At 37.9% G+C, this 27,847-nt stretch overlaps 9 non-coding genes across 9 annotated transcripts; all 9 read left to right on the top strand.

Moving 5' to 3' along the window:
• The first annotated feature begins 5,332 nt into the window (after positions 1-5,332).
• On the top strand, positions 5,333-5,406 carry TRNAI-AAU (transfer RNA isoleucine (anticodon AAU)). Its single transcript has one exon. It is a non-coding gene; the product is annotated as a tRNA-Ile (tRNA).
• A 2,128-nt stretch (positions 5,407-7,534) lies between these two features.
• Positions 7,535-7,608, top strand: TRNAI-AAU (transfer RNA isoleucine (anticodon AAU)). The gene has a single exon. It is a non-coding gene; the product is annotated as a tRNA-Ile (tRNA).
• A 1,325-nt stretch (positions 7,609-8,933) lies between these two features.
• On the top strand, positions 8,934-9,007 carry TRNAI-AAU (transfer RNA isoleucine (anticodon AAU)). Its single transcript has one exon. It is a non-coding gene; the product is annotated as a tRNA-Ile (tRNA).
• Positions 9,008-12,327: 3,320 nt separating this feature from the next.
• Positions 12,328-12,401, top strand: TRNAI-AAU (transfer RNA isoleucine (anticodon AAU)). Its single transcript has one exon. It is a non-coding gene; the product is annotated as a tRNA-Ile (tRNA).
• Positions 12,402-13,130: 729 nt separating this feature from the next.
• Positions 13,131-13,204, top strand: TRNAI-AAU (transfer RNA isoleucine (anticodon AAU)). The gene has a single exon. It is a non-coding gene; the product is annotated as a tRNA-Ile (tRNA).
• Positions 13,205-15,975: 2,771 nt separating this feature from the next.
• TRNAI-AAU (transfer RNA isoleucine (anticodon AAU)) lies at positions 15,976-16,049 on the top strand. The gene has a single exon. It is a non-coding gene; the product is annotated as a tRNA-Ile (tRNA).
• A 1,921-nt stretch (positions 16,050-17,970) lies between these two features.
• On the top strand, positions 17,971-18,044 carry TRNAI-AAU (transfer RNA isoleucine (anticodon AAU)). Its single transcript has one exon. It is a non-coding gene; the product is annotated as a tRNA-Ile (tRNA).
• Positions 18,045-20,220: 2,176 nt separating this feature from the next.
• Positions 20,221-20,294, top strand: TRNAI-AAU (transfer RNA isoleucine (anticodon AAU)). Its single transcript has one exon. It is a non-coding gene; the product is annotated as a tRNA-Ile (tRNA).
• A 4,122-nt stretch (positions 20,295-24,416) lies between these two features.
• Positions 24,417-24,490, top strand: TRNAI-AAU (transfer RNA isoleucine (anticodon AAU)). Its single transcript has one exon. It is a non-coding gene; the product is annotated as a tRNA-Ile (tRNA).
• Positions 24,491-27,847: the final 3,357 nt, after the last annotated feature.

The raw sequence follows: 27,847 nt of genomic DNA, 5'->3' as shown, positions 1-27,847 counted from the left end.
CACGTTTAGGATGCCACTAGGTACACTGAGTGTTTGCTAGTATAATGGCTTAGTTATAATGAGTTGGAGTGTGCAATGCAGGTAGAGGTGCTGCAAATATCTTTGCACTAGTGTGACTAGACAAAAGTCCAATAGCCACGTTTAGGATGCCACTAGGTACACTGAGTGTTTACTAGTATAATGGCTTAGTTATAATGAGTTGGAGTGTGCAATGCAGGCAGAGGTGCTGCAAATGTCTTTGCACTAGTGTGACTAGACAAAAGTCCAATAGCTACGTTTAGGATGCCACTAGGTACACTGAGTGTTTGCTAGTATAATGGCTTAGTTATAATGAGTTGGAGTGTGCAATGCAGGCAGAGGTGCAGCAAATGTCTTTGCACTAGTGTGACTAGACAAAAGTCCAATAGCCACGTTTAGGATGCCACTAGGTACACTGAGTGTTTGCTAGTATAATGCCTTAGTTATAATGAGTTGGAGTGTGCAATGCAGGCAGAGGTGCTGCAAATGTCTTTGCACTAGTGTGACTAGACAAAAGTCCAATAGCCACGTTTAGGATGCCACTAGGTACACTGAGTGTTTGCTAGTATAATGGCTTAGTTATAATGAGTTGGAGTGTGCAATGCAGGGAGAGGTGCTGCCAATGTCTTTGCACTAGTGTGACTAGACAAAAGTCCAATAGCCACGTTTAGGATGCCACTAGGTACACTGAGTGTTTGCTAGTATAATGGCTTAGTTATAATTAGTTGGAGTGTGCAATGCAGGTAGAGGTGCTGCAAATGTCTTTGCACTAGTGTGACTAGACAAAAGTCCAATAGCCACGTTTAGGATGCCACTAGGTACACTGAGTGTTTGCTAGTATAATGGCTTAGTTATAATGAGTTGGAGTGTGCAATGCAGGTAGAGGTGCTGCCAATGTCTTTGCACTAGTGTGACTAGACAAAAGTCCAATAGCCACGTTTAGGATGCCACTAGGTACACTGAGTGTTTGCTAGTATAATGGCTTAGTTATAATGAGTTGGAGTGTGCAATGCAGGTAGAGGTGCTGCCAATGTCTTTGCACTAGTGTGACTAGACAAAAGTCCAATAGCCACGTTTAGGATGCCACTAGGTACACTGAGTGTTTGCTAGTATAATGGCTTAGTTATAATGAGTTGGAGTGTGCAATGCAGGTAGAGGTGCTGCAAATGTCTTTGCACTAGTGTGACTAGACAAAAGTCCAATAGCCACGTTTAGGATGCCACTAGGTACACTGAGTGTTTGCTAGTATAATGGCTTAGTTATAATGAGTTGGAGTGTGCAATGCAGGTAGAGGTGCTGCAAATGTCTTTGCACTAGTGTGACTAGACAAAAGTCCAATAGCCATGTTTAGGATGCCACTAGGTACACTGAGTGTTTGCTAGTATAATGGCTTAGTTATAATGAGTTGGAGTGTGCAATGCAGGTAGAGGTGCTGCAAATGTCTTTGCACTAGTGTAACTAGACAAAAGTCCAATAGCCACGTTTAGGATGCCACTAGGTACACTGAGTGTTTGCTAGTATAATGGCTTAGTTATAATGAGTTGGAGTGTGCAGAGGACAGGAGGGTACAGTGCCAGGATTGTGGGGCTCTGGGTAGAGGAATGGAAGCCTGCCTTTCTATTCCCTCCTAATAGGGAAATGCAGGGAGGAAATCCCTGACCTTTGCTACACAGACGCTGTCGCTGTTTTCAGGACCTGTCACCTATGGCTCTGACCCTGCCGGTACGAGCCCTTAAAAGGACTGATGGAAAGTGCTATCCCTATGCTGTCCAGCGCTGTGTATAGAGCGCATACAGCTGTATCAGCGATAGGACTCAGGACGGAGCTGCGCCAGTGATGTCTGACACCAAGGACGCAGAAGAGATAATGGCGTCCTGGAGGAAAATGTCCGGTTTTATAATGCAGGGACATGTGACATGGACATCCTATCACACATGCCGTTGCTTCTCTGGCTAAAAGTCCACTTAGCTGTGTGTGTGTCTGGAATTGGCTGACATGCTGGCCCGCCCCACAAGACGCGCGCGCTTAGGGAAGGAAGACAAGGAAAAAAAAAAAAAATGGCGATCACCATTATACAAACAGGAGTGATCTGAAGGCGCTGTTTACGCACACAATACACTGAAATGTCATAATAGTGTGAGTCACAGAGTGACTTACACTATTACAGCGGAAAGCCAGCTAGGAATTAGCTGTTTTTTTGCTGCTAGAACCGTTCTCGAACGTTTCTAGAACTATCTAGCTTTTGCAAAAAGCTCGAGTTCTAGTTCGATCTAGAACAGGCCCCAAAATCACTCGAGCCTAGAACTGGAGAACCACGAACCACGGACCGCGCTCAACTCTACTAATAACACCAAGGTTGCGGGTTCGACCCCCGTGCTGGCCATTCCTTTGGCTTTCTGTTCACATCCAGTGACTTTTGGAAAAAGATCCGTAGGTTTTATCCATCCAATGTGTAAAATTAATTTACAAACTTGAAATAACTTGGTTAGAGTAAGAGAGTGGCCATGTTACATCGTCGTTAACCTTAAAGTATGACAGAGAAACGAATTGAAGCAAAATAGAAATATAATCTATTGTATGGCCAGAGATTTCAGTTTCTAAGCGTTTTTTAAGACGTTTTGGGCAACTGGAATTCGATATAACTGTAAATATTGACAGCTAAGTCTATCACTAATTGTAATGCAGGCAAAACTAATCCAAGCGACTTGAAGCAAAATAGAAATATAATCTATTGTATGGCCAGAGATTTCAGTTTCTAAGCGTTTTTTAAGAAGTTTTGGGCAACTGGAATTCGATATAACTGTAAATATTGACAGCTAAGTCTATCACTAATTGTAATGCAGGCAAAAACTAATCCAAGCAATGGCGTAATTTACTGGCTCATCACGTGACAAGTTAGAGTGGTTGGAGGCAACATATTGCTCATAATATAAAAAAAGCTTGTCAATTCTCATTTAAGATTGGTTCCTATGCTTTTGATGGGCTCTCTAAGAATTAGTCAACTTTCAACGTATTGTACCTTTCACTGTGGACAGATCAAGCTTTGAGAGGTCAGTAGCTGGCTCAAAATTAGAGCAAGTTCATTAAAAGAGAGTAGATATGGGGCAAAAGTGGCCGGTTAGCTCAATCAGTTAGAGCATGGTGCTAATAATGCCAAGGTTGCGGGTTCGACCCCCGTGCTGGCCATTCCTTTGGCTTTCTGTTCACATCCAGTGACTTTTGGAAAAAGATCCGTAGGTTTTATCCATCCAATATGTAAAATTAATTTACAAACTTGAAAAACCTTGGTTAGAGTAAGAGAGTGGCGATGTTACATCGTCGTTAACCTTAAAGTATGACAGAGTAACGAATTGAAGCAAAATAGAAATATAATTTATTGTATGGCCAGAGATATAACTGTAAATATTGACAGCTAAGTCTATCACTAATTGTAATGCAGGCAAAAACTAATCCAAGCAATGGCGTAATTTACTGGCTCATCACGTGACAAGTTAGAGTGGTTGGTGGCAACATATTGCTCATAATATAAAAAAAGCTTGTCAATTCTCATTTAAGATTGGTTCCTATGATTTTAATGGGCTCTCTAAGAATTAGTCAACTTTCAACGTATTTTACCTTTCACTGTGGACAGATCAAGCTTTGAGAGGTCAGTAGCTGGCTCAAAATTAGAGCAAGTTCATTAAAAGAGAGTAGATATGGGACAAAAATGGCCATTTAGCTCAATCGGTTAGAGCGTGGTGCTAATAACGCCAAGGTTGCGGGTTCGACCCCCGTGCTGGCCATTCCTTTGGCATTCTGTTTACATCCAGTGACTTTTGGAAAAAGATCCGTAGGTTTTATCCATCCAATGTGTAAAACTAATTTACAAACTTGAAATAACTTGGTTAGAGCAAGAGAGTGGCCATGTTACATCGTCGTTAACCTTAAAGTATGACAGAGTAACGAATTGAAGCAAAATAGAAATATAATCTATTGTATGGCCAGAGATTTCAGTTTCTAAGCGTTTTTTAAGAAGTTTTGGGCAACTGGAATTCGATATAACTGTAAATATTGACAGCTAAGTCTATCACTATTTGTAATGCAGGCAAAACTAATCCAAGCGACTTGAAGCAAAATAGAAATATAATCTATTGTATGGCCAGAGATTTCAGTTTCTAAGCGTTTTTTAAGAAGTTTTGGGCAACTGGAATTCGATATAACTGTAAATATTGACAGCTAAGTCTATCACTAATTGTAATGCAGGCAAAAACTAATCCAAGCAATGGCGTAATTTACTGGCTCATCACGTGACAAGTTAGAGTGGTTGGTGGCAACATATTGCTCATAATATAAAAAAAGCTTGTCAATTCTCATTTAAGATTGGTTCCTATGATTTTAATGGGCTCTCTAAGAATTAGTCAACTTTCAACGTATTTTACCTTTCACTATGGACAGATCAAGCTTTGAGAGGTCAGTAGCTGGCTCAAAATTAGAGCAAGTTCATTAAAAGAGAGTAGATATGGGTCAAAAGCGGCCGGTTAGCTCAATTGGTTAGAGCGTGGTGCTAATAACGGCAAGGTTGCGGGTTCGACCCATGTGCTGGCCATTCCTTTGGCTTTCTGTTTACATCCAGTGACTTTTGGAAAAAGATCCGTAGGTTTTATCCATCCAATGTGTAAAATTAATTTACAAACTTGAAATAACTTGGTTAGAGTAAGAGAGTGGCCATGTTACATCGTCGTTAACCTTAAAGTATGACAGAGTAACGAATTGAAGCAAAATAGAAAGAAAATCTATTGTATGGCCAGAGATTTCAGTTTCTAAGCGTTTTTTAAGACGTTTTGGGCAACTGGAATTCGATATAACTTTAAATATTGACAGCTAAGTCTATCACTAATTGTAATGCAGGCAAAACTAATCCAAGCGACTTGAAGCAAAATAGAAATATAATCTATTGTATGGCCAGAGATTTCAGTTTCTAAGCGTTTTTTAAGAGGTTTTGGGCAACTGGAATTCGATATAACTGTAAATATTGACAGCTAAGTCTATCACTAATTGTAATGCAGGCAAAAACTAATCCAAGCAATGGCGTAATTTACTGGCTCATCACGTGACAAGTTAGAGTGGTTGGTGGCAATATATTGCTCATAATATAAAAAAAGCTTGTCAATTCTCATTTAAGATTGGTTCCTATGCTTTTGATGGGCTCTCTAAGAATTAGTCAACTTTCAACGTATTGTACCTTTCACTGTGGACAGATCAAGCTTTGAGAGGTCAGTAGCTGGCTCAAAATTAGAGCAAGTCCATTAAAAGAGAGTAGATATGGGGAAAAAGTGGCCGGTTAGCTCAATCGGTTAGAGCGTGGTGCTAATAACGCCAAAGTTGCGGGTTCGACCCCCGTGCTGGCCATTCCTTTGGCTTTCTGTTCACATCCAGTGACTTTTGGAAAAAGATCCGTAGGTTTTATCCATCCAATGTGTAAAATTAATTTACAAACTTGAAATAACTTGGTTAGAGTAAGAGAGTGGCGATGTTACATCGTCGTTAACCTTAAAGTATGACAGAGTAACGAATTGAAGCAAATTATAAATATAATTTATTGTATGGCCAGAGATATAACTGTAAATATTGAAAACTAAGTCTATCACTAATTGTAATGCAGGCAAAAACTAATCCAAGCAATGGCGTAATTTACTGGCTCATCACGTGACAAGTTAGAGTGGTTGGTGGCAACATATTGCTCATAATATAAAAAAAGCTTGTCAATTCTCATTTAAGATTGGTTCCTATGCATTTGATGGGCTCTCTAAGAATTAGTCAACTTTCAACGTATTTTACCTTTCACTGTGGACAGATCAAGCTTTGAGAGGTCAGTAGCTGGCTCAAAATTAGAGCAAGTTCATTAAAAGAGAGTAGATATGGGACAAAAGTGGCCGGGTAGCTCAATCGGTTAGAGCGTGGTGCTAATAACGCCAAGGTTGCGGGTTCGACCCCAGTGCTGGCTATTCCTTTGGCATTCTGTTTACATCCAGTGACTTTTGGAAAAAGATCCGTAGGTTTTATCCATCCAATGTGTAAAATTAATTTACAAACTTGAAACAACTTGGTTAGAGTAAGAGAGTGGCCATGTTACATCGTCGTTAACCTTAAAGTATGACAGAGTAACGAATTGAAGCAAAATAGAAATATAATCTATTGTATGGCCAGAGATTTCAGTTTCTAAGCGTTTTTTAAGACGTTTTGGGCAACTGGAATTCGATATAACTTTAAATATTGACAGCTAAGTCTATCACTAATTGTAATGCAGGCAAAACTAATCCAAGCGACTTGAAGCAAAATAGAAATATAATCTATTGTATGGCCAGAGATTTCAGTTTCTAAGCGTTTTTTAAGACGTTTTGGGCAACTGGAATTCGATATAACTGTAAATATTGACAGCTAAGTCTATCACTAATTGTAATGCAGGCAAAAACTAATCCAAGCAATGGCGTAATTTACTGGCTCATCACGTGACAAGTTAGAGTGGTTGGTGGCAATATATTGCTCATAATATAAAAAAAGCTTGTCAATTCTCATTTAAGATTGGTTCCTATGCTTTTGATGGGCTCTCTAAGAATTAGTCAACTTTCAATGTATTGTACCTTTCACTGTGGACAGATCAAGCTTTGAGAGGTCAGTAGCTGGCTCAAAATTAGAGCAAGTTCATTAAAAGAGAGTAGATATGGGGCAATAGTGGCCGGTTAGCTCAATCGGTTAGAGCGTGGTGCTAATAACGGCAAGGTTGCGGGTTCGACCCATGTGCTGGCCATTCCTTTGGCTTTCTGTTTACATCCAGTGACTTTTGGAAAAAGATCCGTAGGTTTTATCCATCCAATGTGTAAAATTAATTTACAAACTTGAAATAACTTGGTTAGAGTAAGAGAGTGGCCATGTTACATCGTCGTTAACCTTAAAGTATGACAGAGTAACGAATTGAAGCAAAATAGAAAGAAAATCTATTGTATGGCCAGAGATTTCAGTTTCTAAGCGTTTTTTAAGACGTTTTGGGCAACTGGAATTCGACATAACTTTAAATATTGACAGCTAAGTCTATCACTAATTGTAATGCAGGCAAAACTAATCCAAGCGACTTGAAGCAAAATAGAAATATAATCTATTGTATGGCCAGAGATTTCAGTTTCTAAGCGTTTTTTAAGAAGTTTTGGGCAACTGGAATTCGATATAACTGTAAATATTGACAGCTAAGTCTATCACTAATTGTAATGCAGGCAAAAACTAATCCAAGCAATGGCGTAATTTACTGGCTCATCACGTGACAAGTTAGAGTGGTTGGTGGCAATATATTGCTCATATTATAAAAAAAGCTTGTCAATTCTCATTTAAGATTGGTTCCTATGCTTTTGATGGGCTCTCTAAGAATTAGTCAACTTTCAACGTATTGTACCTTTCACTGTGGACAGATCAAGCTTTGAGAGGTCAGTAGCTGGCTCAAAATTAGAGCAAGTTCATTAAAAGAGAGTAGATATGGGGCAAAAGTGGCCGGTTAGCTCAATCGGTTAGAGCGTGGTGCTAATAACGCCAAAGTTGCGGGTTCGACCCCCGTGCTGGCCATTCCTTTGGCTTTCTGTTCACATCCAGTGACTTTTGGAAAAAGATCCGTAGGTTTTATCCATCCAATGTGTAAAATTAATTTACAAACTTGAAATAACTTGGTTAGAGTAAGAGAGTGGCGATGTTACATCGTCGTTAACCTTAAAGTATGACAGAGTAACGAATTGAAGCAAATTATAAATATAATTTATTGTATGGCCAGAGATATAACTGTAAATATTGAAAACTAAGTCTATCACTAATTGTAATGCAGGCAAAAACTAATCCAAGCAATGGCGTAATTTACTGGCTCATCACGTGACAAGTTAGAGTGGTTGGTGGCAACATATTGCTCATAATATAAAAAAAGCTTGTCAATTCTCATTTAAGATTGGTTCCTATGCATTTGATGGGCTCTCTAAGAATTAGTCAACTTTCAACGTATTGTACCTTTCACTGTGGACAGATCAAGCTTTGAGAGGTCAGTAGCTGGCTCAAAATTAGAGCAAGTTCATTAAAAGAGAGTAGATATGGGACAAAAGTGGCCGGGTAGCTCAATCGGTTAGAGCGTGGTGCTAATAACGCCAAGGTTGCGGGTTCGACCCCAGTGCTGGCCATTCCTTTGGCATTCTGTTTACATCCAGTGACTTTTGGAAAAAGATCCGTAGGTTTTATCCATCCAATGTGTAAAATTAATTTACAAACTTGAAACAACTTGGTTAGAGTAAGAGAGTGGCCATGTTACATCGTCGTTAACCTTAAAGTATGACAGAGTAACGAATTGAAGCAAAATAGAAATATAATCTATTGTATGGCCAGAGATTTCAGTTTCTAAGCGTTTTTTAAGACGTTTTGGGCAACTGGAATTCGATATAACTTTAAATATTGACAGCTAAGTCTATCACTAATTGTAATGCAGGCAAAACTAATCCAAGCGACTTGAAGCAAAATAGAAATATAATCTATTGTATGGCCAGAGATTTCAGTTTCTAAGCGTTTTTTAAGAAGTTTTGGGCAACTGGAATTCGATATAACTGTAAATATTGACAGCTAAGTCTATCACTAATTGTAATGCAGGCAAAAACTAATCCAAGCAATGGCGTAATTTACTGGCTCATCACGTGACAAGTTAGAGTGGTTGGTGGCAATATATTGCTCATAATATAAAAAAAGCTTGTCAATTCTCATTTAAGATTGGTTCCTATGCTTTTGATGGGCTCTCTAAGAATTAGTCAACTTTCAATGTATTGTACCTTTCACTGTGGACAGATCAAGCTTTAAGAGGTCAGTAGCTGGCTCAAAATTAGAGCAAGTTCATTAAAAGAGAGTAGATATGGGGCAATAGTGGCCGGTTAGCTCAATCGGTTAGAGCGTGGTGCTAATAACGCCAAGGTTGCGGGTTCGACCCCCGAGCTGGCCATTCCTTTGGCTTTCTGTTCACATCCAGTGACTTTTGGAAAAAGATCCGTAGGTTTTATCCATCCAATGTGTAAAATTAATTTACAAACTTGAAATAACTTGGTTAGAGTAAGAGAGTGGCGATGTTACATCGTCGTTAACCTTAAAGTATGACAGAGTAACGAATTGAAGCAAATTAGAAATATAATTTATTGTATGGCCAGAGATATAACTGTAAATATTGAAAACTAAGTCTATCACTAATTGTAATGCAGGCAAAAACTAATCCAAGCAATGGCGTAATTTACTGGCTCATCACGTTTCAAGTTAGAGTGGTTGGTGGCAACATATTGCTCATAATATAAAAAAAGCTTGTCAATTCTCATTTAAGATTGGTTCCTATGCATTTGATGGGCTCTCTAAGAATTAGTCAACTTTCAACGTATTTTACCTTTCACTGTGGACAGATCAAGCTTTGAGAGGTCAGTAGCTGGCTCAAAATTAGAGCAAGTTCATTAAAAGAGAGTAGATATTGGACAAAAGTGGCCGGTTAGCTCAATCGGTTAGAGCGTGGTGCTAATAACGCCAAGGTTGCGGGTTCGACCCCAGTGCTGGCCATTCCTTTGGCATTCTGTTTACATCCAGTGACTTTTGGAAAAAGATCCGTAGGTTTTATCCATCCAATGTGTAAAATTAATTTACAAACTTGAAACAACTTGGTTAGAGTAAGAGAGTGGCCATGTTACATCGTCGTTAACCTTAAAGTATGACAGAGTAACGAATTGAAGCAAAATAGAAATATAATCTATTGTATGGCCAGAGATTTCAGTTTCTAAGCGTTTTTTAAGATGTTTTGGGCAACTGGAATTCGATATAACTGTAAATATTGACAGCTAAGTCTATCACTAATTGTAATACAGGCAAAACTAATCCAAGCGAGTTGAAGCAAAATAGAAATATAATCTATTGTATGGCCAGAGATTTCAGTTTCTAAGCGTTTTTTAAGAAGTTTTGGGCAACTGGAATTCGATATAACTGTAAATATTGACAGCTAAGTCTATCACTATTTGTAATGCAGGCAAAAACTAATCCAAGCAATGGCGTAATTTACTGGCTCATCACGTGACAAGTTTGAGTGGTTGGTGGAAACATATTGCTCATAATATAAAAAAAGCTTGTCAATTCTCATTTAAGATTGGTTCCTATGCTTTTGATGGGCTCTCTAAGAATTAGTCAACTTTCAACGTATTGTACCTTTCACTGTGGACAGATCAAGCTTTGAGAGGTCAGTAGCTGGCTCAAAATTAGAGCAAGTTCATTAAAAGAGAGTAGATATGGGGCAAAAGTGGCTGGTTAGCTCAATCGGTTAGAGCGTGGTGCTAATAACGCCAAGGTTGCGGATTCGACCCCCGTGCTGGCCATTCCCTTGCCTTTCTGTTCACATCCAGTGACTTTTGGAAAAAGATCCGTAGGTTTTATCCATCCAATGTGTAAAATTAATTTACAAACTTGAAATAACTTGGTTAGAGTAAGAGAGTGGCGATGTTACATCGTCGTTAACCTTAAAGTATGACAGAGTAATGAATTGAAGCAAAATAGAAATATAATTTATTGTATGGCCAGAGATATAACTGTAAATATTGACAGCTAAGTCTATCACTAATTGTAATGCAGGCAAAAACTAATCCAAGCAATGGCATAATTTACTGGCTCATCACGTGACAAGTTAGAGTGGTTGGTGGCAACATATTGCTCATAATATAAACAAAGCTTGTCAATTCTCATTTAAGATTGGTTCCTATGATTTTAATGGGCTCTCTAAGAATTAGTCAACTTTCAACGTATTTTACCTTTCACTGTGGACAGATCAAGCTTTGAGAGGTCAGTAGCTGGCTCAAAATTAGAGCAAGTTCATTAAAAGAGAGTAGATATGGGACAAAAGTGGCCGGTTAGCTCAATCGGTTAGAGCGTGGTGCTAATAACGCCAAGGTTGCGGATTCGACCCCCGTGCTGGCCATTCCTTTGGCATTCTGTTTACATACAGTGACTTTTGGAAAAAGATCCGTAGGTTTTATCCATCCAATGTGTAAAATTAATTTACAAACTTGAAATAACTTGGTTAGAGTAAGAGAGTGGCCATGTTACATCGTCGTTAACCTTAAAGTATGACAGAGTAACGAATTGAAGCAAAATAGAAATATAATCTATTGTATGGCCAGAGATTTCAGTTTCTAAGCGTTTTTCAAGACGTTTTGGGCAACTGGAATTCGATATAACTTTAAATATTGACAGCTAAGTCTATCACTAATTGTAATGCAGGCAAAACTAATCCAAGCGACTTGAAGCAATATAGAAATATAATCTATTGTATGGCCAGAGATTTCAGTTTCTAAGCGTTTTTTAAGAAGTTTTGCGCAACTGGAATTCGATATAACTGTAAATATTGACAGCTAAGTCTATCACTAATTGTAATGCAGGCAAAAACTAATCCAAGCAATGGCGTAATTTACTGGCTCATCACGTGACAATTTAGAGTGGTTGGTGGCAACATATTGCTCATAATATAAAAAAAGCTTGTCAATTCTCATTTAAGATTGGTTCCTATGCTTTTGATGGGCTCTCTAAGAATTAGTCAACTTTCAACGTATTGTACCTTTCACTGTGGACAGATCAAGCTTTGAGAGGTCAGTAGCTGGCTCAAAATTAGAGCAAGTTCATTAAAAGAGAGTAGATATGGGGCAAAAGTGGCCGGTTAGCTCAATCGGTTAGAGGGTGGTGCTAATAACGCCAAGGTTGCGGGTTCGACCACCGTGCTGGCCATTCCTTTGGCTTTCTGTTCACATCCAGTGACTTTTGGAAAAAGATCCGTAGGTTTTATCCATCCAATGTGTAAAATTAATTTACAAACTTGAAATAACTTGGTTAGAGTAAGAGAGTGGCGATGTTACATCGTCGTTAACCTTAAAGTATGACAGAGTAACGAATTGAAGCAAAATAGAAATATAATTTATTGTATGGCCAGAGATATAACTGTAAATATTGACAGCTAAGTCTATCACTAATTGTAATGCAGGCAAAAACTAATCCAAGCAATGGCGTAATTTACTGGCTCATCACGTGACAAGTTAGAGTGGTTGGTGGCAACATATTGCTCATAATATAAAAAAAGCTTGTCAATTCTCATTTAAGATTGGTTCCTATGATTTTAATGGGCTCTCTAAGAATTAGTCAACTTTCAACGTATTTTACCTTTCACTGTGGACAGATCAAGCTTTGAGAGGTCAGTAGCTGGCTCAAAATTAGAGCAAGTTCATTAAAAGAGAGTAGATATGGGACAAAAGTGGCCGGTTAGCTCAATCGGTTAGAGCGTGGTGCTAATAACGCCAAGGTTGCGGGTTCGACCCCCGTGCTGGCCATTCCTTTGGCATTCTGTTTACATCCAGTGACTTTTGGAAAAAGATCCGTAGGTTTTATCCATCCAATGTGTAAAATGAATTTACAAACTTGAAACAACTTGGTTAGAGTAAGAGAGTGGCCATGTTACATCGTCGTTAACCTTAAAGTATAACAGAGTAACGAATTGAAGCAAAATAGAAATATAATCTATTGTATGGCCAGAGATTTCAGTTTCTAAGCGTTTTTTAAGACGTTTTGGGCAACTGGAATTCGATATAACTGTAAATATTGACAGCTAAGTCTATCACTAATTGTAATGCAGGCAAAACTAATCCAAGCGACTTGAAGCAAAATAGAAATTTAATCTATTGTATGGCCAGAGATTTCAGTTTCTAAGCGTTTTTTAAGAAGTTTTGGGCAACTGGAATTCGATATAACTGTAAATATTGACAGCTAAGTCTACCACTAATTGTAATGCAGGCAAAAACTAATCCAAGCAATGGCGTAATTTACTGGCTCATCACGTGACAAGTTAATGTGGTTGGTGGCAACATATTGCTCATAATATAAAAAAAGCTTGTCAATTCTCATTTAGGATTGGTTCCTATGCTTTTGATGGGCTCTCTAAGAATTAGTCAACTTTCAACGTATTTTACCTTTCACTGTGGACAGATCAAGCTTTGAGAGGTCAGTAGCTGGCTCAAAATTAGAGCAAGTTCATTAAAAGAGAGTAGATAATGGGCAAAAGTGGCCGGTTAGCTCAATTGGTTAGAGCGTGGTACTAATAACGCCAAGGTTGCGGGTTCGACCCCCGTGCTGGCCATTCCTTTGGCTTTCTGTTCACATCCAGTGACTTTTGGAAAAAGATCCATAGGTTTTATCCTTACAATGTGTAAAATTAATTTACAAACTTGAAATAACTTGGTTAGAGTAAGAGAGTGGCCATGTTACATCGTCGTTAACCTTAAAGTATGACAGAGTAACGAATTGAAGCAAAATAGAAATATAATCTATTGTATGGCCAGAGATTTCAGTTTCTAAGCGTTTTTTAAGACGTTTTGGGCAACTGGAATTCGATATAACTTTAAATATTGACAGCTAAGTCTATCACTAATTGTAATGCAGGCAAAAACTAATCCAAGCAATGGCGTAATTTACTGGCCCATCACGTGACAAGTTAGAATGGTTGGTGGCAACATATTGCTCATAATATAAAAAAAGCTTGTCAATTCTCATTTAAGATTGGTTCCTATGCTTTTGATGGGCTCTCTAAGAATTAGTCAACTTTCAACGTATTTTACCTTTCACTGTGGACAGATCAAGCTTTGAGAGGTCAGTAGCTGGCTCAAAATTAGAGCAAGTTCATTAAAAGAGAGTAGATATGGGACAAAAGTACCGGTTAGCTCAATCGGTTAGAGCGTGGTGCTAATAACGCCAAGGTTGCGGGTTCGACCCCCATGCTGGCCATTCCTTTGGCTTTCTGTTCACATCCGGTGACTTTTGGAAAAAGATCCGTAGGTTTTATCCATCCAATGTGTAAAATTAATTTACAAATTTGAAATAACTTGGTTAGAGTAAGAGAGTGGCCATGTTACATCGTCGTTAACCTTAAAGTATGACAGAGTAACGAATTGAAGCAAAATAGAAATATAATCTATTGTATGGCCAGAGATTTCAGTTTCTAAGCGTTTTTTAAGAAGTTTTGGGCAACTGGAATTCGATATAAATGTAAATATTGACAGCTAAGTCTATCACTAATTGTAATGCAGGCAAAACTAATCCAAGCGACTTGAAGCAAAATAGAAATATAATCTATTGTATGGCCAGAGATTTCAGTTTCTAAGCGTTTTTTAAGAAGTTTTGGGCAACTGGAATTCGACATAACTGTAAATATTGACAGCTAAGTCTATCACTAATTGTAATGCAGGCAAAAACTAATCCAAGCAATGGCGTAATTTACTGGCTCATCACGTGACAAGTTAGAGTGGTTGGTGGCAACATATTGCTCATAATATAAAAAAAGCTTGTCAATTCTCATTTAAGATTGGTTCCTATGCTTTTGATGGGCTCTCTAAGAATTAGTCAACTTTCAACGTATTTTACCTTTCACTGTGGAGAGATCAAGCTTTGAGAGGACAGTAGCTGGCTCAAAATTAGAGCAAGTTCATTAAAAGAGAGTAGATATGGGGCAAAAGTGGCCAGTTAGCTCAATCAGTTAGAGCGTGGTGCTAATAACGCCAAGGTTGCGGGTTCGACCCCCGTGCTGGACATTCCTTTGGCTTTCTGTTCACATCCAGTGACTTTTGGAAAAAGATCCGTAGGTTTTATCCATCCAATGTGTAAAATTAATTTACAAACTTGAAATAACTTGGTTAGAGTAAGAGAGTGGCCATGTTACATCGTCGTTAACCTTAAAGTATGACAGAGTAACGAATTGAAGCAAAATAGAAATATAATTTATTGTATGGCCAGAGATATAACTGTAAATATTGACAGCTAAGTCTATCACTAATTGTAATGCAGGCAAAAACTAATCCAAGCAATGGCGTAATTTACTGGCTCATCACGTGACAAGTTAGAGTGGTTGGTGGCAACATATTGCTCATAATATAAAAAAAGCTTGTCAATTCTCATTTAAGATTGGTTCCTATGCTTTTGATGGGCTCTCTAAGAATTAGTCAACTTTCAACGTATTTTACCTTTCACTGTGGACAGATCAAGCTTTGAGAGGTCAGTAGCTGGCTCAAAATTAGAGCAAGTTCATTAAAAGAGAGTAGATATGGGACAAAAGTGGCCGGTTAGCTTAATTGGTTAGAGCGTGGTGCTAATAACGGCAAGGTTGCGGGTTCGACCCATGTGCTGGCCATTCCCTTGGCTTTCTGTTTACATCCAGTGACTTTTGGAAAAAGTTCCGTAGGTTTTATCCATCCAATGTGTAAAATTAATTTACAAACTTGAAATAACTTGGTTAGAGTAAGAGAGTGGCCATGTTACATCGTCGTTAACCTTAAAGTATGACAGAGTAACGAATTGAAGCAAAATAGAAATATAATCTATTGTATGGCCAGAGATTTCAGTTTCTAAGCGTTTTTTAAGACGTTTTGGGCAACTGGAATTCGATATAACTTTAAATATTGACAGCTAAGTCTATCACTAATTGTAATGCAGGCAAAACTAATCCAAGCGACTTGAAGCAAAATAGAAATATAATCTATTGTATGGCCAGAGATTTCAGTTTCTAAGCATTTTTTAAGAAATTTTGGGCAACTGGAATTCGATATAACTGTAAATATTGACAGCTAAGTCTATCACTAATTGTAATGCAGGCAAAAACTAATCCAAGCAATGGCGTAATTTACTGGCTCATCACGTGACAAGTTAGAGTGGTTGGTGGCAACATATTGCTCATAATATAAAAAAGCTTGTCAATTCTCATTTAAGATTGGTTCCTATGCTTTTGATGGGCTCTCTAAGAATTAGTCAACTTTCAACGTATTTTACTTTTCACTGTGGACAGATCAAGCTTTGAGAGGTCAGTAGCGGGCTCAAAATTAGAGCAAGTTCATTAAAAGAGAGTAGATGTGGGGCAAAAGTGGCCGGTTAGCTCAATCGGTTAGAGCGTGGTGCTAATAACGCCAAGGTTGCGGGTTCGACTCCCGTGCTGGCCATTCTTTTGGCTTTCTGTTCACATCCAGTGACTTTTGGAAAAAGATCCGTAGGTTTTATCCATCCAATGTGTAAAATTAATTTACAAACTTGAAATAACTTGGTTAGAGTAAGAGAGTGGCGATGTTACATCGTCGTTAACCTTAAAGTATGACAGAGTAACGAATTGAAGCAAAATAGAAATATAATTTATTGTATGGCCAGAGATATAACTGTAAATATTGACAGCTAAGTCTATCACTAATTGTAATGCAGGCAAAAACTAATCCAAGCAATGGCGTAATTTACTGGCTCATCACGTGACAAGTTAGAGTGGTTGGTGGCAACATATTGCTCATAATATAAAAAAAGCTTGTCAATTCTCATTTAAGATTGGTTCCTATGATTTTAATGGGCTCTCTAAGAATTAGTCAACTTTCAACGTATTTTACCTTTCACTGTGGACAGATCAAGCTTTGAGAGGTCAGTAGCTGGCTCAAAATTAGAGCAAGTTCATTAAAAGAGAGTAGATAGGGGACAAAAGTGGCCGGTTAGCTCAATCGGTTAGAGCGTGGTACTAATAACGCAAAGGTTGCGGGGTCGACCCCCGTGCTGGCCATTCCTTTGGCATTCTGTTTACATCCAGTGACTTTTGGAAAAAGATCCGTAGGTTTTATCCATCCAATGTGTAAAATGAAGTTACAAACTTGAAACAACTTGGTTAGAGTAAGAGAGTGGCCATGTTACATCGTCGTTAACCTTAAAGTATGACAGAGTAACGAATTGAAGCAAAATAGAAATATAATCTATTGTATGGCCAGAGATTTCAGTTTCTAAGCGTTTTTTAAGACGTTTTGGGCAACTGGAATTCGATATAACTGTAAATATTGACAGCTAAGTCTATCACTAATTGTAATGCAGGCAAAACTAATCCAAGCGACTTGAAGCAAAATAGAAATATAATCTATTGTATGGCCAGAGATTTCAGTTTCTAAGCGTTTTTTAAGAAGTTTTGGGCAACTGGAATTCGATATAACTGTAAATATTGACAGCTAAGTCTATCACTAATTGTAATGCAGGCAAAAACTAATCCAAGCAATGGCGTAATTTACTGGCTCATCACGTGACAAGTTAGAGTGGTTGGTGGCAACATATTGCTCATAATATAAAAAAAGCTTGTCAATTCTCATTTAAGATTGGTTCCTATGCTTTTGGTGGGCTCTCTAAGAATCAGTCAACTTTCAATGTATTGTACCTTTCACTGTGGACAGATCAAGCTTTGAGAGGTCAGTAGCTGGCTCAAAATTAGAGCAAGTTCATTAAAAGAGAGTAGATAAGGGGCAAAAGTGGCCGGTTAGCTCAATCGGTTAGAGCGTGGTGCTAATAACGCCAAGGTTGCGGGTTCGACCCCCATGCTGGCCATTCCTTTGGCTTTCTGTTCACATCCAGTGACTTTTGGAAAAAGGTCCGTAGGTTTTATCCATCCAATGTGTAAAATTAATTTACAAACTTGAAATAACTTGGTTAGAGTAAGAGAGTGGCGATGTTACATCGTCGTTAACCTTAAAGTATGACAGAGTAACGAATTGAAGCAAAATAGAAATATAATTTATTGTATGGCCAGAGATATAACTGTAAATATTGACAGCTAAGTCTATCACTAATTGTAATGCAGGCAAAAACTAATCCAAGCAATGGCGTAATTTACTGGCTCATCACGTGACAAGTTAGAGTGGTTGGTGGCAACATATTGCTCATAATATAAAAAAAGCTTGTCAATTCTCATTTAAGATTGGTTCCTATGATTTTAATGGGCTCTCTAAGAATTAGTCAACTTTCAACGTATTTTACCTTTCACTGTGGACAGATCAAGCTTTGAGAGGTCAGTAGCTGGCTCAAAATTAGAGCAAGTTCATTAAAAGAGAGTAGATATGGGACAAAAGTGGCCGGTTAGCTCAATCGGTTAGAGCGTGGTGCTAATAACGCCAAGGTTGCGGGTTCGACCCCCGTGCTGGCCATTCCTTTGGCATTCTGTTTACATCCAGTGACTTTTGGAAAAAGATCCGTAGGTTTTATCCATCCAATGTGTAAAATGAATTTACAAACTTGAAACAACTTGGTTAGAGTAAGAGAGTGGCCATGTTACATCGTCGTTAACCTTAAAGTATGACAGAGTAACGAATTGAAGCAAAATAGAAATATAATCTATTGTATGGCCAGAGATTTCAGTTTCTAAGCGTTTTTTAAGACGTTTTGGGCAACTGGAATTCGATATAACTGTAAATATTGACAGCTAAGTCTATCACTAATTGTAATGCAGGCAAAACTAATCCAAGCGACTTGAAGCAAAATAGAAATTTAATCTATTGTATGGCCAGAGATTTCAGTTTCTAAGCGTTTTTTAAGAAGTTTTGGGCAACTGGAATTCGATATAACTGTAAATATTGACAGCTAAGTCTACCACTAATTGTAATGCAGGCAAAAACTAATCCAAGCAATGGCGTAATTTACTGGCTCATCACGTGACAAGTTAATGTGGTTGGTGGCAACATATTGCTCATAATATAAAAAAAGCTTGTCAATTCTCATTTAGGATTGGTTCCTATGCTTTTGATGGGCTCTCTAAGAATTAGTCAACTTTCAACGTATTTTACCTTTCACTGTGGACAGATCAAGCTTTGAGAGGTCAGTAGCTGGCTCAAAATTAGAGCAAGTTCATTAAAAGAGAGTAGATAATGGGCAAAAGTGGCCGGTTAGCTCAATCGATTAGACCGTGGTGCTAATGACGCCAAGGTTGCAGGTTCGACCCCAGTGCTGGCCATTCCTTTGGCATTCTGTTTACATCCAGTGACTTTTGGAAAAAGATCCGTAGGTTTTATCCATCCAATGTGTAAAATTAATTTACAAACTTGAAACAACTTGGTTAGAGTAAGAGAGTGGCCATGTTACATCGTCGTTAACTTTAAAGTATAACAGAGTAACGAATTGAAGCAAAATAGAAATATAATCTATTGTATGGCCAGAGATTTCAGTTTCTAAGCGTTTTTTAAGACGTTTTGGGCAACTGAAATTCGATATAACTGTAAATATTGACAGCTAAGTCTATCACTAATTGTAATGCAGGCAAAAACTAATCCAAACAATGGCGTAATTTACTGACTCATCACGTGACAAGTTAGAGTGGTTGGTGGCAACATATTGCTCATAATATAAAAAAAGCTTGTCAATTCTCATTTAGGATTGGTTCCTATGCTTTTGATGGGCTCTCTAAGAATTAGTCAACTTTCAACGTATTTTACCTTTCACTGTGGACAGATCAAGCTTTGAGAGGTCAGTAGCTGGCTCAAAATTAGAGCAAGTTCATTAAAAGAGAGTAGATATGGGACAAAAGTGCCGGTTAGCTCAATCGGTTAGAGCGTGGTGCTAATAACGCCAAGGTTGTGGGTTTGACCCCCGTGCTGGCCATTCCTTTGGCTTTCTGTTCACATCCGGTGACTTTTGGAAAAAGATCCGTAGGTTTTATCCATCCAATGTGTAAAATTAATTTACAAATTTGAAATAACTTGGTTAGAGTAAGAGAGTGGCCATGTTACATCGTTGTTAACCTTAAAGTATGACAGAGTAACGAATTGAAGCAAAATAGAAATATAATCTATTGTATGGCCAGAGATTTCAGTTTCTAAGCGTTTTTTAAGAAGTTTTGGGCAACTGGAATTCGATATAAATGTAAATATTGACAGCTAAGTCTATCACTAATTGTAATGCAGGCAAAACTAATCCAAGCGACTTGAAGCAAAATAGAAATATAATCTATTGTATGGCCAGAGATTTCAGTTTCTAAGCGTTTTTTAAGAAGTTTTGGGCAACTGGAATTCGATATAACTGTAAATATTGACAGCTAAGTCTATCACTAATTGTAATGCAGGCAAAAACTAATCCAAGCAATGGCGTAATTTACTGGCTCATCACGTGACAAGTTAGAGTGGTTGGTGGCAACATATTGCTCATAATATAAAAAAAGCTTGTCAATTATCATTTAAGATTGGTTCCTATGCTTTTTATGGGCTCTCTAAGAATTAGTCAACTTTCAACTTATTTTACCTTTCACTGTGGACAGATCAAGCTTTGAGAGGACAGTAGAAGGCTCAAAATTAGAGAAAGTTCATTAAAAGAGAGTAGATATGGGGCAAAAGTGGCCAGTTAGCTCAATCGGTTAGAGCGTGGTGCTAATAACGCCAAGGTTGCGGGTTCGACCCCCGTGCTGGCCATTCCTTTGGCTTTCTGTTCACATCCAGTGACTTTTGGAAAAAGATCCGTAGGTTTTATCCATCCAATGTGTAAAATTAATTTACAAACTTGAAATAACTTGGTTAGAGTAAGAGAGTGGCCATGTTACATCGTCGTTAACCTTAAAGTATGACAGAGTAACGAATTGAAGCAAAATAGAAATATAATTTATTGTATGGCCAGAGATATAACTGTAAATATTGACAGCTAAGTCTATCACTAATTGTAATGCAGGCAAAAACTAATCCAAGCAATGGCGTAATTTACTGGCTCATCACGTGACAAGTTAGAGTGGTTGGTGGCAACATATTGCTCATAATATAAAAAAAGCTTGTCAATTCTCATTTAAGATTGGTTCCTATGCTTTTGATGGGCTCTCTAAGAATTAGTCAACTTTCAACGTATTTTACCTTTCACTGTGGACAGATGAAGCTTTGAGAGGTCAGTAGCTGGCTCAAAATTAGAGCAAGTTCATTAAAAGAGAGTAGATGTGGGGCAAAAGTGGCCGGTTAGCTCAATCGGTTAGAGCGTGATGCTAATAACGCCAAGGTTGCGGGTTCGACCCCCGTGCTGGCCATTCCTTTGGCTTTCTGTTCACATCCAGTGACTTTTGGAAAAAGATCCGTAGGTTTTATCCATCCAATGTGTAAAATTAATTTACAAACTTGAAATAACTTGGTTAGAGTAAGAGAGTGGCCATGTTACATCGTCGTTAACCTTAAAGTATGACAGAGTAACGAATTGAAGCAAAATAGAAATATAATTTATTGTATGGCCAGAGATATAACTGTAAATATTGACAGCTAAGTCTATCACTAATTGTAATGCAGGCAAAAACTAATCCAAGCAATGGCGTAATTTACTGGCTCATCACGTGACAAGTTAGAGTGGTTGGTGGCAACATATTGCTCATAATATAAAAAAAGCTTGTCAATTCTCATTTAAGATTGGTTCCTATGATTTTAATGGGCTCTCTAAGAATTAGTCAACTTTCAACGTATTTTACCTTTCACTGTGGACAGATCAAGCTTTGAGAGGTCAGTAGCTGGCTCAAAATTAGAGCAAGTTCATTAAAAGAGAGTAGATAGGGGACAAAAGTGGCCGGTTAGCTCAATCGGTTAGAGCGTGGTACTAATAACGCCAAGGTTGCGGGGTCGACCCCCGTGCTGGCCATTCCTTTGGCATTCTGTTTACATCCAGTGACTTTTGGAAAAAGATCCGTAGGTTTTATCCATCCAATGTGTAAAATGAAGTTACAAACTTGAAACAACTTGGTTAGAGTAAGAGAGTGGCCATGTTACATCGTCGTTAACCTTAAAGTATGACAGAGTAACGAATTGAAGCAAAATAGAAATATAATCTATTGTATGGCCAGAGATTTCAGTTTCTAAGCGTTTTTTAAGACGTTTTGGGCAACTGGAATTCGATATAACTGTAAATATTGACAGCTAAGTCTATCACTAATTGTAATGCAGGCAAAACTAATCCAAGCGACTTGAAGCAAAATAGAAATATAATCTATTGTATGGCCAGAGATTTCAGTTTCTAAGCGTTTTTTAAGAAGTTTTGGGCAACTGGAATTCGATATAACTGTAAATATTGACAGCTAAGTCTATCACTAATTGTAATGCAGGCAAAAACTAATCCAAGCAATGGCGTAATTTACTGGCTCATCACGTGACAAGTTAGAGTGGTTGGTGGCAACATATTGCTCATAATATAAAAAAAGCTTGTCAATTCTCATTTAAGATTGGTTCCTATGCTTTTGGTGGGCTCTCTAAGAATCAGTCAACTTTCAATGTATTGTACCTTTCACTGTGGACAGATCAAGCTTTGAGAGGTCAGTAGCTGGCTCAAAATTAGAGCAAGTTCATTAAAAGAGAGTAGATAAGGGGCAAAAGTGGCCGGTTAGCTCAATCGGTTAGAGCGTGGTGCTAATAACGCCAAGGTTGCGGGTTCGACCCCCATGCTGGCCATTCCTTTGGCTTTCTGTTCACATCCAGTGACTTTTGGAAAAAGGTCCGTAGGTTTTATCCATCCAATGTGTAAAATTAATTTACAAACTTGAAATAACTTGGTTAGAGTAAGAGAGTGGCGATGTTACATCGTCGTTAACCTTAAAGTATGACAGAGTAACGAATTGAAGCAAAATATAAATATTATTTATTGTATGGCCAGAGATATAACTGTAAATATTGACAGCTAAGTCTATCACTAATTGTAATGCAGGCAAAAACTAATCCAAGCAATGGCGTAATTTACTGGCTCATCACGTGACAAGTTAGAGTGGTTGGTGGCAACATATTGCTCATAATATAAAAAAAGCTTGTCAATTCTCATTTAAGATTGGTTCCTATGCTTTTGATGGGCTCTCTAAGAATTAGTCAACTTTCAACGTATTTTACCTTTCACTGTGGACAGATCAAGCTTTGAGAGGTCAGTAGCTGGCTCAAAATTAGAGCAAGTTCATTAAAAGAGAGTAGATATGGGACAAAAGTGGCCGGTTAGCTCAATCGATTAGACCGTGGTGCTAATGACGCCAAGGTTGCAGGTTCGACCCCAGTGCTGGCCATTCCTTTGGCATTCTGTTTACATCCAGTGACTTTTGGAAAAAGATCCGTAGGTTTTATCCATCCAATGTGTAAAATTAATTTACAAACTTGAAACAACTTGGTTAGAGTAAGAGAGTGGCCATGTTACATCGTCGTTAACTTTAAAGTATAACAGAGTAACGAATTGAAGCAAAATAGAAATATAATCTATTGTATGGCCAGAGATTTCAGTTTCTAAGCGTTTTTTAAGACGTTTTGGGCAACTGAAATTCGATATAACTGTAAATATTGACAGCTAAGTCTATCACTAATTGTAATGCAGGCAAAACTAATCCAAGCGACTTGAAGCAAAATAGAAATATAATCTATTGTATGGCCAGAGATTTCAGTTTCTAAGCGTTTTTTAAGAAGTTTTGGGCAACTGGAATTCGATATAACTGTAAATATTGACAGCTAAGTCTATCACTAATTGTAATGCAGGCAAAAACTAATCCAAACAATGGCGTAATTTACTGACTCATCACGTGACAAGTTAGAGTGGTTGGTGGCAACATATTGCTCATAATATAAAAAAAGCTTGTCAATTCTCATTTAGGATTGGTTCCTATGCTTTTGATGGGCTCTCTAAGAATTAGTCAACTTTCAACGTATTTTACCTTTCACTGTGGACAGATCAAGCTTTGAGAGGTCAGTAGCTGGCTCAAAATTAGAGCAAGTTCATTAAAAGAGAGTAGATATGGGACAAAAGTGCCGGTTAGCTCAATCGGTTAGAGCGTGGTGCTAATAACGCCAAGGTTGTGGGTTTGACCCCCGTGCTGGCCATTCCTTTGGCTTTCTGTTCACATCCGGTGACTTTTGGAAAAAGATCCGTAGGTTTTATCCATCCAATGTGTAAAATTAATTTACAAATTTGAAATAACTTGGTTAGAGTAAGAGAGTGGCCATGTTACATCGTTGTTAACCTTAAAGTATGACAGAGTAACGAATTGAAGCAAAATAGAAATATAATCTATTGTATGGCCAGAGATTTCAGTTTCTAAGCGTTTTTTAAGAAGTTTTGGGCAACTGGAATTCGATATAAATGTAAATATTGACAGCTAAGTCTATCACTAATTGTAATGCAGGCAAAACTAATCCAAGCGACTTGAAGCAAAATAGAAATATAATCTATTGTATGGCCAGAGATTTCAGTTTCTAAGCGTTTTTTAAGAAGTTTTGGGCAACTGGAATTCGATATAACTGTAAATATTGACAGCTAAGTCTATCACTAATTGTAATGCAGGCAAAAACTAATCCAAGCAATGGCGTAATTTACTGGCTCATCACGTGACAAGTTAGAGTGGTTGGTGGCAACATATTGCTCATAATATAAAAAAAGCTTGTCAATTATCATTTAAGATTGGTTCCTATGCTTTTTATGGGCTCTCTAAGAATTAGTCAACTTTCAACTTATTTTACCTTTCACTGTGGACAGATCAAGCTTTGAGAGGACAGTAGAAGGCTCAAAATTAGAGAAAGTTCATTAAAAGAGAGTAGATATGGGGCAAAAGTGGCCAGTTAGCTCAATCGGTTAGAGCGTGGTGCTAATAACGCCAAGGTTGCGGGTTCGACCCCCGTGCTGGCCATTCCTTTGGCTTTCTGTTCACATCCAGTGACTTTTGGAAAAAGATCCGTAGGTTTTATCCATCCAATGTGTAAAATTAATTTACAAACTTGAAATAACTTGGTTAGAGTAAGAGAGTGGCCATGTTACATCGTCGTTAACCTTAAAGTATGACAGAGTAACGAATTGAAGCAAAATAGAAATATAATTTATTGTATGGCCAGAGATATAACTGTAAATATTGACAGCTAAGTCTATCACTAATTGTAATGCAGGCAAAAACTAATCCAAGCAATGGCGTAATTTACTGGCTCATCACGTGACAAGTTAGAGTGGTTGGTGGCAACATATTGCTCATAATATAAAAAAAGCTTGTCAATTCTCATTTAAGATTGGTTCCTATGCTTTTGATGGGCTCTCTAAGAATTAGTCAACTTTCAACGTATTTTACCTTTCACTGTGGACAGATGAAGCTTTGAGAGGTCAGTAGCTGGCTCAAAATTAGAGCAAGTTCATTAAAAGAGAGTAGATATGGGGCAAAAGTGGCTGGTTAGCTCAATCGGTTAGAGCGTGATGCTAATAACGCCAAGGTTGCGGGTTCGACCCCCGTGCTGGCCATTCCTTTGGCTTTCTGTTCACATCCAGTGACTTTTGGAAAAAGATCCGTAGGTTTTATCCATCCAATGTGTAAAATTAATTTACAAACTTGAAATAACTTGGTTAGAGTAAGAGAGTGGCCATGTTACATCGTCGTTAACCTTAAAGTATGACAGAGCAACGAATTGAAGCAAAATAGAAATATAATTTATTGTATGGCCAGAGATATAACTGTAAATATTGACAGCTAAGTCTATCACTAATTGTAATGCAGGCAAAAACGAATCCAAGCAATGGCGTAATTTACTGGCTCATCACGTGACAAGTTAGAGTGGTTGGTGGCAACATATTGCTCATAATATAACAAAAGCTTGTCAATTCTCATTTAAGATTGGTTCCTATGATTTTAATAGGCTCTCTAAGAATTAGTCAACTTTCAACGTATTTTACCTTTCACTGTGGACAGATCAAGCTTTGAGAGGTCAGTAGCTGGCTCAAAATTAGAGCAAGTTCATTAAAAGAGAGTAGATATGGGGCAAAAGTGGCCAGTTAGCTCAATCGGTTAGAGCGTGGTGCTAATAACGCCAAGGTTGCGGGTTCGACCCCCATGCTGGCCATTCCTTTGGCTTTCTGTTCACATCCAGTGACTTTTGGAAAAAGGTCCGTAGGTTTTATCCATCCAATGTGTAAAATTAATTTACAAACTTGAAATAACTTGGTTAGAGTAAGAGAGTGGCGATGTTACATCGTCGTTAACCTTAAAGTATGACAGAGTAACGAATTGAAGCAAAATATAAATATTATTTATTGTATGGCCAGAGATATAACTGTAAATATTGACAGCTAAGTCTATCACTAATTGTAATGCAGGCAAAAACTAATCCAAGCAATGGCGTAATTTACTGGCTCATCACGTGACAAGTTAGAGTGGTTGGTGGCAACATATTGCTCATAATATAAAAAAAGCTTGTCAATTCTCATTTAAGATTGGTTCCTATGCTTTTGATGGGCTCTCTAAGAATTAGTCAACTTTCAACGTATTTTACCTTTCACTGTGGACAGATCAAGCTTTGAGAGGTCAGTAGCTGGCTCAAAATTAGAGCAAGTTCATTAAAAGAGAGTAGATATGGGACAAAAGTGGCCGGTTAGCTCAATCGATTAGACCGTGGTGCTAATGACGCCAAGGTTGCAGGTTCGACCCCAGTGCTGGCCATTCCTTTGGCATTCTGTTTACATCCAGTGACTTTTGGAATAAGATCCGTAGATTTTATCCATCCAATGTGTAAAATTAATTTACAAACTTGAAACAACTTGGTTAGAGTAAGAGAGTGGCCATGTTACATCGTCGTTAACTTTAAAGTATAACAGAGTAACGAATTGAAGCAAAATAGAAATATAATCTATTGTATGGCCAGAGATTTCAGTTTCTAAGCGTTTTTTAAGACGTTTTGGGCAACTGAAATTCGATATAACTGTAAATATTGACAGCTAAGTCTATCACTAATTGTAATGCAGGCAAAACTAATCCAAGCGACTTGAAGCAAAATAGAAATATAATCTATTGTATGGCCAGAGATTTCAGTTTCTAAGCGTTTTTTAAGAAGTTTTGGGCAACTGGAATTCGATATAACTGTAAATATTGACAGCTAAGTCTATCACTAATTGTAATGCAGGCAAAAACTAATCAAAACAATGGCGTAATTTACTGACTCATCACGTGACAAGTTAGAGTGGTTGGTGGCAACATATTGCTCATAATATAAAAAAAGCTTGTCAATTCTCATTTAGGATTGGTTCCTATGCTTTTGATGGGCTCTCTAAGAATTAGTCAACTTTCAACGTATTTTACCTTTCACTGTGGACAGATCAAGCTTTGAGAGGTCAGTAGCTGGCTCAAAATTAGAGCAAGTTCATTAAAAGAGAGTAGATATGGGACAAAAGTGCCGGTTAGCTCAATCGGTTAGAGCGTGGTGCTAATAACGCCAAGGTTGTGGGTTTGACCCCCGTGCTGGCCATTCCTTTGGCTTTCTGTTCACATCCGGTGACTTTTGGAAAAAGATCCGTAGGTTTTATCCATCCAATGTGTAAAATTAATTTACAAATTTGAAATAACTTGGTTAGAGTAAGAGAGTGGCCATGTTACATCGTTGTTAACCTTAAAGTATGACAGAGTAACGAATTGAAGCAAAATAGAAATATAATCTATTGTATGGCCAGAGATTTCAGTTTCTAAGCGTTTTTTAAGAAGTTTTGGGCAACTGGAATTCGATATAAATGTAAATATTGACAGCTAAGTCTATCACTAATTGTAATGCAGGCAAAACTAATCCAAGCGACTTGAAGCAAAATAGAAATATAATCTATTGTATGGCCAGAGATTTCAGTTTCTAAGCGTTTTTTAAGAAGTTTTGGGCAACTGGAATTCGATATAACTGTAAATATTGACAGCTAAGTCTATCACTAATTGTAATGCAGGCAAAAACTAATCCAAGCAATGGCGTAATTTACTGGCTCATCACGTGACAAGTTAGAGTGGTTGGTGGCAACATATTGCTCATAATATAAAAAAAGCTTGTCAATTATCATTTAAGATTGGTTCCTATGCTTTTGATGGGCTCTCTAAGAATTAGTCAACTTTCAACTTATTTTACCTTTCACTGTGGACAGATCAAGCTTTGAGAGGACAGTAGAAGGCTCAAAATTAGAGAAAGTTCATTAAAAGAGAGTAGATATGGGTCAAAAGTGGCCAGTTAGCTCAATCGGTTAGAGCGTGGTGCTAATA

This window comes from Anomaloglossus baeobatrachus, chromosome 4 (assembly GCF_048569485.1).
Source record: "Anomaloglossus baeobatrachus isolate aAnoBae1 chromosome 4, aAnoBae1.hap1, whole genome shotgun sequence".
NCBI classification, from domain to species: Eukaryota; Metazoa; Chordata; class Amphibia; order Anura; family Aromobatidae; genus Anomaloglossus; species Anomaloglossus baeobatrachus.
This window is presented reverse-complemented; position numbering and strand designations above follow the sequence as displayed.